The sequence below is a fragment of the Alosa sapidissima genome, chromosome 2, assembly GCF_018492685.1.
Source record: "Alosa sapidissima isolate fAloSap1 chromosome 2, fAloSap1.pri, whole genome shotgun sequence".
Classification (NCBI taxonomy): domain Eukaryota; kingdom Metazoa; phylum Chordata; class Actinopteri; order Clupeiformes; family Clupeidae; genus Alosa; species Alosa sapidissima.
Window position 1 is genome coordinate 44,244,618 of NC_055958.1, and position 10,740 is coordinate 44,255,357.

General features: G+C 40.0%; 1 long non-coding RNA gene across 1 annotated transcript; it reads left to right on the plus strand.

The window, feature by feature from the left end:
• The first annotated feature begins 4,096 nt into the window (after positions 1-4,096).
• Positions 4,097-9,396, plus strand: LOC121699289. Its single transcript, XR_006026970.1, has 2 exons — positions 4,097-4,351; positions 9,279-9,396. It is a non-coding gene; the product is annotated as an uncharacterized LOC121699289 (long non-coding RNA).
• The last annotated feature ends 1,344 nt before the right edge of the window (positions 9,397-10,740 follow it).

Consider the following 10,740-nt stretch of genomic DNA (forward strand, 5'->3'; position numbering starts at 1 on the left):
CATTTAAAGGCCTTCTCCTGTGAAAATCTAGTTTGGAGCCTTTCTAACATGTTGATTTTTATGTGTTACAAGATCAGGAATAGAGTAGCCTGATAAACAAAACTCATTTACAAAGTGAATAGAGTTTAGTCATTTTGGGAGTCGATTGGGATTCTTTTCTAAAACTTGTATCGCGACAGGCACTAACTTTGAAATCATTGGTCCAGCCTAAGCAATTACATTGGTCCAGCCTAACCCTAACCAATTACATTATTCAGGGATCAATGGCTATGGTATGGTTTCATTTACTTTGTGGTTGCTTTGCCAGGGATTATCATAGAAACACATATGATGGCTTGTTGGAAAGTTGGGGTTCTGTATCCAGCAATACCAAATGTGTAAATATAGCATGACATCAGCGTGTTCTGTCACTCAATGTATGAGGTAATGAGGGAAATGAGAACTCTGCATAGATATTCATTTTGCATGTCCGCTTATTTTAGTTATGTGTTTTATATGTCTCTATTTATTCCATACATCAAGATATTCACATCCAGTCTTTTCTAGTAGGTAAAGCAACTTCCTGACTACAAACATGCCAAGTTTCAAAGCTCTCAGAGCTTGTGTGATTGTTATTGCACTAGTTTATATGCCTTAACTCTCATACAGACGGGCTATATTTTAGTCCTTTTTTTGTTTTTGGAGTGTATAACAATCAGGGCCGGCGCTGCCCATCAGCCCCCCCCCCCCCCCACACACACACACACACACCAACCACCACCACCAAAGGAATAACAAATATTCAGAATTTCTTAGTTTTTTTTCTAATTGCAGTTTCACCAACAGATGTCGCCCTTGGCCTAGTATGAACCTCTTGGAAATGACCGCATAGAACAACAACTAGTAAAGACCAAAACAAGGGTGTCAAACTCATTTTCCTAGAGGGCCACATCATCATTTTCATAGGTTACTGAGGGCCACATCATCGGCGAACATGTGTTCAAAAAGTGCAACCATGAAATCTGTATTGCAGTATGGTTTATTCAAAATTGGTGTGAATAATGGCCCTAACCACTTTAAAACAGTGTGGCTGAAATAAAAAACAAACATAGCCTACTGTACAACAGTAACATTTTCAAATGCAACTTCTAGGCCTATTAGTAAACAACTGATCAATATTCATTCATGGACTGACATTGATAAGAATAAACTGCAGTCAATAATGTGCATAACAATGCCCATAACACTTGTGCTCACCACTAAAAGAAACTGGCTAAGAATGGTACTCTGTGTGTGTGAGAGAGAGAGTGTGTGTGTGTGTGTTTGAGAGAGCATTTCAGTTGCTTTTCCCAGACATTTGGCATCTCTTGCTCTTAATCAACTCGCCAAAATCAAGATTTAGTTTCTGCACAGTTGAAACTTTCATGATATGACTAAGGTGGCTGTGTGTAAGTCGAGATCTCAGAGCAGTTTTGTTTAAATTCATAACGGAAAATGCTTGTTCACAGAGATAAGTTGTCCCAAACATACAGAGGAGTTTGGCTGCAAAAGCAGTCAGGCTGGGGTAACGGGACCCAAGGCCCTGGTAGAACATTTCGAGATCCACTGTATTAAAATGTTGCTGCAATCGGTTGTCACACTGCAAATCAATAAGCTCCAGCTGGATATCTGTAAATGGGACATCGGCAGCGCTAATGGTGAACGGAGAGGTAAACACTGAGAACCGGCTTTCAAGTTGGTGGAATTCACGAAAGCGGCTGTGGAATTCCTTCTTTAGCGCAGCAGTCTTCTCCTTGTAACGCCGGATCAAGCGAGGAGCAGAAGTTGACTGCAAGGCTAGGGAGGGGAAATGTGCAAGGTTTCTTTGAGACAGTTGTGTTTCCCAAAGGCCAAGTTTGCCCTGGAAAGCTCGAACACTGGCGTAGAGGTCAGTAACCAGTTTGTTCCGACCTTGCATTGTCACATTCAAGTCATTCAAATGCCCTGTCATGTCGACCATAAATGCGAGATCGCAAATCCAGTCTGGATCACTTAACTCAGTCACAGGCAGCCGTGGCCCACTGGTTAGCACTCTGGACTTGTAACCGGAGGGTTACCAGTTCGAGCCCCGACCAGTGGGCCACGGCTGAAGTGCCCTTGAGCAAGGCACCTAACCCCTCACTGCTCCCCGAGCGCCGCCGTTAAAGCAGGCAGCTCACTGCGCCGGGATTAGTGTGTGCTTCACCTCACTGTGTGTTCACTGTGTGCAGTGTGTTTCACGAATTCACCGATTGGGTTAAATGCAGAGACCAAATTTCCCTCACGGGATCAAAAAAGTATATATACTTACACTTATACAGTTTCCCTTTCCGAGTCATAAATTCTGCTATTTGTTCTCGCAGTTCAAATCGTATCAAATTGGCGATGATTTGCCCGACATTACATTGTCCATTTTTAATGTTTTGCAGCACAGTGCTTCTCTGTGTATAATGCAGTGGAAATTCCAAAACTCACCACCTCCACACTGCGTCAAATTTGGCCGCAACTCCAGCTTTGAAGGTGCACCATCAGTCGCAAGACTTACAGCACAGGCCCAGTCCACTCCCACTTTATCCAAAGACATGACAAGACTGCTAAAGATGTCGCTAGCCTTAGTAGTGTCCGTCATGGCCACCAGGTCAACAAATTCCTCTGTGATGTTACAAGCGGAGTCAACACCTCGAATAAAAATCGCCAGCTGTGCTACATCTGTTACATCTGTACTTTCATCAATAGCGATCGAAAAAGCAACAAAGTCCTGAATTCTTGTAGTAAGCTGTTGTGTCAGCTGTCCAGCCATGTCATCAATTCGAGAGGCCACAGTGTTTCGAGAAAGGCTAATGTTGGTGAAAGCCTGACGCTTATCCGGGCATACAACCTCTGCTGCTTTCACCATACAAGTCTTGACAAATTCAGAAATTTTCCATCAGAAAATGACTTTGAAGACTGCTATCTCACTGGCTATTAGATAGCTTGCTTTCACTTGTTTCAGAACCCCTCCTGAATACAGACTGTTGCTTTTTTAAGCTATCCACCAACTTTTTCAGTTTATCCTCCCGCAGCTGTCCAGTAAACACGTCGAACTTTTCAGCATGAACAGTTTGGTAATGTCTGCGAATATTGTACTCTTTTGGTACAGCAACTTGCTGTGAGCATATTAAACATTGGCTTACTATTAACTTCCCAGAAGAAGTAGGCATTTTTCCTGAAAAAAACGACATTCTTTGTCTACTTTCCTTTTCTTAGACAACATTTTTCTGTCATGAAGTAGCTAGCTTGCGATCTCGCTTCAGGCAAGAATTTGGAACGTTGACAAGCCGTTTACTAGAATTTGATTGTCGCCATCTAGCAGGTGGATGATGGAACTACGTTTTGCGGGATTGATAGCCAGTTGACAGGTAGCCTAGAAATCTAGACACACCCTAGCGGCGGCAAATTAATTTGCTCAGCCTGTACGTCTAGTATCAAACCATAGGAATTTCTATTGGCTGACGCCGTGGACGTCATCCAATCACAGCGCTCTATTTTGTTAGAGTCTTAAGGCTTGATAACGACAGTCCTGCGACGGTGAACAAGGAAGGTGGCTATGGCGAATGAAGAGCGGTTGTTTGAATCGGTGTTGGCGTCTTTGGAGGAGTTGGACTTGTGCTTTTCTTTGAAAGTTGAGCAACACAATGCACTTAAGTCATTCCTTTCGAAGAAGGATGTAGCCTATTTGCCGACCGGATACGGATATGGCCGTAGCGCTGGCCTATTGCATGCCTAGGCAGTTTGAAAGACAATTCTCTGCCCGCCCCTTGGATTAAGCGAGGTGAATGGTTCGATTCCAGACTATACATTTCAATGATATAGGATGGCCCGCCAGGCTAGTTGACAGGTTGACACACAAAAAAACAGGGACTGACCCGCGGGCCATTTAAAAACATTGTGCGGGCCGTACATGGCCCGCAGGCCTTATGTTTGACACCCCTGGCATAGAACAGCTATCTAAAGCTGTCTAATTTAGCAAAATCATATCACGTTCAGTTGCAGGGTTTTTCCAAAGTTCACCTTACACTCTAAAAAATGCTGGGTTATTTTCTCAACCCAAACGCTGAGTTGAAACTGTTGGGTCATTGTGTGGGGTTGTTTTTACTCATGTTGGGTTATTTTCTGTAACCCAGCTTGTTGGGTTGATAGTTTAGGACAGCGCCCCTCCTCTCCCCCACCTGACGTGAGCACACTACTCAGCACCAGGGTAACTTTAACACAGCTGCATAGTTATTTGAGAGTTCGGGGGAAATCGTTATTCTTTCAACCGTCCATGCAGTCCAGCAGCTTTCAACATGCAGTGGAAATCAGGCGATTTTGGAAGGTATGTATCTGCTTTTAACTTTTTTATTATTATTATTCAGACGGATTTTAAAAGTAGCCTACACCCAGAGATACCTTCGTGATATGAATGGATATTCTGCCTGCCAATTTCGTTCAGCCTAAGCAGGTTAAGAATTGTGACATTCAAGCCAGCTAACGTTAACTAACATTAATTTACAGTCTTACAATTACTGCTCATGTTAATGTTAAATCTACACAAAGACAGACTCTTAAAAACATAGTTCTGTGTTGACTGGGTATGAACTGCTGAACAGAAACAAAACAAACTTTTACAAAGAACTAAAATTAGCATACCAACAGCTGGCTAGGTTAACGTTAGCAGACGGTTGGTATGCTAGCTTCTAGCTCTAACAAATGCTTCGTGTTAGTGCAGCATGTGTGTCAGCTAATGTATATACCATAGACTGTATATATAGAACTGGACAGTGTGCCGTCTGTTAAGAGTGATGCGAGCGTTAGTCCAGAGCCCCCTGGTGGCTGGCTGCAGTACAATGTGTAACTCCGCCCATCCCCATGTATTTCAATGGCCAAGTAGCCAACTTTCCGTGTCACTTTTCTCACCTAAAACTATTTTTGTATCAACAACTTTTTATTCGAAAAAATAGTTTTCAAGATGCTTCAATACACACAATTTTTCTTTTCTCGCTGAAATTATTTTTTTTAATGTTATATTAACAAATCTAAAAAGGGCGTGTTTACACCTATGATTGACAGCTGGCTGGCTGCAGACACAACGCTTTGTCCATTATGTTTTACCGTCTAGGCTGCAGACACTACCACGCCATCGCTCACTTATTTTAACGACACCTGATTTCGACACATAATCTAACCTAAATAAGTGTTGCTGTCATTATCATTAGGCTATATCTTATCAGTCTGACTAAATACATATTGATAGTCATACATTGTGTAGTTGTTTGTAAGAGACATCGTTGTTAGTTGTTACAGATTCTTTGTGAAAAAAGATATGTGCTGTTCTTTCGTAGATGCTAAGTATATTAGCTCATAGCATGCTACATCATGCTAGCATTAGCCAGTTGATAGGTAAAGTAAAAGGGCTCTGCTATATTGATCCGAAGTGACGTTAGCCATAGTCCCCATAATTTACAGTCCTACTTGTTTCAAATGGTTTAACGTAACCAGTGATTGCCGCCATCATCGTTGCAACTTCATTTGAATACACTGTCACTGGAGAAGGCGATGTTAAGTTTCATTAACGTCAACTCTTGCTTAGTTTTGCGAATGGCAATTAACGCCACCTAGCCTGCTAGGTCGACAACCTCGGTATGCCCATTTATGAATCAGCCCGACAAATAACTTTACTTGTGTTTTAGTGAACACATTATTGGACCATAGCTTAACGTGAGGTAGGATTCAAAGTTACAAATGGACAATTTGCTTAGTATGCTCATAACAGCGGTATCTGAAAATGCTGAGTTAAGGTATCGTTGTTACCTGCGATTGCACTGCTGGAGAAGCATTTTGCATTGGTATGATTTGATCAGGTATTCCCAGCATAGACGTACCCCATTTCAAAATAATACGTCTAAATTGAAAACTGTGACAACTCATTGATAGGCTCTCTCAATATGTCTGTAATCGTATGCCTCTACCACAGGCTTGCTAGTCTTTCACCAGAGAGGGTGCTCCATTATAAATAAAAAATGTAATGCTGCAGCCTTCATGTCAGCTGTAAAAATATGAGAACATGGACCTACTACATCAGGATACTCTGTAAACATTTTACACATAATCAGGAAGCTACTTTGCTGTTCAGTGTGTGATGTGTTTAAAGTGGTACTACGTTTAAAGAAACATTTTTATTCTTTGTTTCAAGTGCATAAGAAAATACCACATTATGATGATGATGGTTATGGTTACCCTTAACAAATACAAAACAATATAATACTTAAAACAGGGATCAATCAATAGCCTAATGAAATAAACAATGAGGGGGGAAAGCAATAATAAATAATAATGCCCATTCAATCAATAATATCAAAAACATGGTAAGACTACATTAAAGAGAATATCAATAATAAAAAATGTAAAATTAATCAACAGCCTATAATGAAAATAAAACAGTACTACTGCATACAAACCATAATGTATAAGAAGAGCTTAAAAGACCAAAAACTATCACAAGAACGAAGAGCACTGGGCAACTCATTCCACCAACATGGAACCACTGAGGAAAAGAGTCTTGAATTTGACCTAGCGTTTAAGACTGAAGCTCATCAGAAGACCGCAGTGGGCGGTTGGGGATGTATATCTTGATCATTGAATTAAAATAACAAGGAGCAGATCCAGTCAGTGTCCTATAGATATATATGAGAGATTTAAATTTAATTCTGGCTACTGTAGGGAGCCAATGGAGAGTAACTAGGAGAGGAGTTACGATGTGTCCTCTTTGGCTGATTGAAGACCAGTCATGTTACAGCATTCTGAATGATATATCACACAAAAGAAATTAAAAAAAACATTCAATATTGATTTAGTATCAACAAATAATTATTATTTTAGTAACGTCTACATCTTTGTGTAGGCTACAGTTAAATACTAAGCAATGGCCTCTGACTTAAATACCAAGGCAGTTAAATGACCGTGGTATGGTATAGTCTACGTGATACACAGGACTACACAGGACTACACAGTAAACCCATTTAAAAAGCATCATCATCTCAGTATACCCATTTAAAATAGGCAAGGATACGTATTTAATAACATTTGGGGTTGCTCACAGTATACCCACCACTACAACTAACTAACTAGACTACACCACTGGTTAAATGGCGCATTGCAATTTACAATTTGTGTGAGTTCAGGGGCATACAGAAAGTTGAAGTTTGGGTGACATCAATAAAGAAAATAGAAACAAAGGGATGTGTACAGACTCAAGTATGAATGAGGTCACATTAACAGAAGGTTCAGAGCAGCGGCAGACTTTTCTTGGTGCCACGCAAGTTATTGAAAGTCATGTGTTTTCAGAACGTAGTGGTGCTTTGCCATGTCCCATGTATAAGGGGCTTCATGTTGATCCAGTGACGGTGGGTGATGAGGTCAGGGAGATGGATGTCAGGGGAGAAAGGGGGAGGACATGCCACCTCAGACCACTCCAGCCAAACCACTTCACGTAGGCATTCCCTTGCTTGCAGACTAATGTAGATCATGGAGACCACCTTGCCGCCACCTCCAGTACATTCAGCCATCACCCATATCTTACCTGCAAAAAGGAAAGTTACAATAAAGTTAGTCAGACAATTTTACAACATTACAAAGCATCTAATCAGGCACTCAACACCACTAGTAATACCAATTAATTAAATATGTGTGTGCAATAAACTTTACAGCCTACCTAATGTTAACTACACATTTAAATATGCGGTGTGAATGTTATTAACTTGCGTCAGCTTGAAAAATAACGTTATCAGTATGACTGATCATGGACGTTAGATGACAAACTAAGGTCTTTCTCAAATGTTCACCGATATCCCTGGGAAGTGACTGGTTCTTGGCGTAGTGTTTAATGCAGACGTTTCATTTATCGATCATTCACTTATGCGGTCTACAACTACCGACCTACCGATCTATTTTTTTTTTTACAGTCTATGCTACCGACCTACCATCACAGAAGTAGCTCTAACAAGTGTCTGTCGTTAACGTTAGAAAAAATGCAACGCTGGCAAACTGGCTAGTAGTTACATTAACATGACGGGTTGATGAGGTCCATGCTTCACATTACGTTAACGTTAACTTGCGTTGCTTTATCACATCATACCGTTGCTTTATCACATAATATACTGTACTGACTGTCTAGTGTTATTAATCCCCATGTACGGTCAATGGTTACTCCATGTTGAGATGGCATACATTAAGATTGAGATATTTGAAAACAGCAACAACTAATGAAACCAAGTATATCATGCATCGACTGTTACGGGAGCTGTGTGCTAATCTTCACTTCAACGACTAACTTAGCCTCCCGTTAACGGTAACGTTAATGTAGCTGCTAACGTTAGCATCTAATTCGCTGTCCGTATTTCTGTTGTTAGCTCATTAGTATTCACCATACTAAATTGTCACAGTCTATAATCAACATAATAAGCTCTCTTAGACGTATTTAAGAACACCAATAGACAAAAAAAAACTTTTCAATTGATACGCAACACTTACCAGAAAAGAACAAACCGATTGTTGTTTGTACTGTTTAGCTAACTCACAGCCGCAAAATTCATCCAGCCAGCTAGCCTTCTGCGCCGAGTCGACCTGCGTTGTGGAAAGGAGAAGGGGGCGGGTTTCACTTGACAAGGGGCGTGTTTAACTCGCTGAGTGGCAACTGAGTGGGCGTGCCTGACCGCGACTCCTCTTCACTGCGCATGCCTCAACTTTTGCTGCGCAGCCGCACTTCAAATTGGCTCCAAATTTTCCAAGATGGCGTCGCCTCGGCGGCTTCAATTCCATAGAACACTGTAGAATGCAGGCACACTGTCCAGTTCTATATATACAGTCTATGGTATATACAGTCGAAGTAGTCTCTCTACGTACGGTAATCATCATGCCAAACAACATATTAATTCATTCAGGGTAGCTTCATATTATAGCCATGTAACTTACTGGGTGGTTTTTGGTGGTAACATTAACGTTACAGACAACTTGAATTTAACTAACTGAATGTGTTAACATGAGAACTATCACTGCCACTAACGTTAATATTACTGAACGTATGTTTGTCAGTCTGCTGTTAAACAACTCCATGAGGTGGTCATGGTTTCCGAGTGTGTTGCGCTAATATTTTGTCTCCGAATTTTTAATGTTTGTCAACATCATTCACTGATCATGGTTCGTGAAAGTCTTGATCTAAAGTTCTGCAGTGATTAATTTACTCTTTTTCTTTCTTTGATTGACAGGGCTGACCCCCAAATGGACCGTGGAATCTAGCTGTCTTCATGGAAGTAACTTATCACATGCTGATGCTGCTTTTAGAGTAGGCTATCCATTCAAAAATAAAGTAAACTGTCAAATAAATAATTATGTCGAACTGTTTTATTTCATTGCATGGCTATTTGTTGCCCATTTTCTCTCAATGCAACCCAAATACTTGGTTTAGAAAACCCGACAACTGGTTATTTTAACTAGCAGGTCTGTTGATATAACCCAGTGGTTTGGGTTGAATCTATACCCAATATACTGTGTGAATTTTACTCAACATTTATATAGTTATAACCCAGCACATTGGTTACCTTTACCCAGTCTATTGTGCCAATTTAACTAACGTTGTGTTGATATAACCCAGTGTTTTGGGTTAGAATCATACCCAATCTGCTGGGTTTAATAATGTACCCAGACCATTGGGTTAGGATAACTCAATGTGGTGTTGGTCCAATAGTTAACCAGCGGCTGGGTTATATTTGGGTTATTTTTAACCCAACATTTTGTTGTGTTACCAAGTGCCGTTTCCCACTCATCATTTCATTACGTTGTGAAAGTGTCACTTGTTGCGTTACTTTTTCACTACACAATTAGATCGTTTGATCATAATTGATAACAAATGCCAAAAAAGCGTCCTGAAATGCAAAGCAAATTAGGCTAATAGGCTAACGTTACCTGACTATATCTCTGATGGCTAAAATAAATAGCAAGCCCAGTTTAAGCATAATCAGAAATAGCATTGCTAGCTAGCAACCTGAGAAAGGATTGCTATTCTTTTGCACCGATTGCTAATGTTAACAGAAAACAGCAGTGTTGAATTGCATTCAATAACCCATAATCCACATCCACAACGTAAAATAACTATACCCATACAGAAAAAATATATATTCACATATATGCAGCTTGAACATATTCCAGTATAAGCACATCTATGTTAAATAAATATATTTACATCTATGTGAAATATTTCCATGTATGTATCAATATATTTCAAAATATAAGTAAACATTCAATATTGGCCACTTTCTTATATTTTATGCATATAATTAAATATATTTAAATATATGGCAGTAGGAAGCATGATCACATGACCCTTGATGAAGATTCTGATCACATGATCTATATATTTCAGACATATATTTCTCTAATATAGTTCATATTCTACTATGGTTTGATATTTTCTGCATTGATCATTAAATATTTCACTTGTGTTTACTTAAAATTAACCATAGTATCAGTATAAAGAGGAAGAAACACACAACACTTCTGTTATCTTTTATTCTATTTTATTGAAAATCTTTGTTTTTGTTATGGAACCTCAGTTATGTCACTTTGGCATTTATTGCCTGGCCCAGCAATCTGGAGTGAGTGTCTGGCCTGGGAACTGCTTCAGGGTGGCCTCTGAATAAGACAGAACATATACAAATAGAACATGCAAAA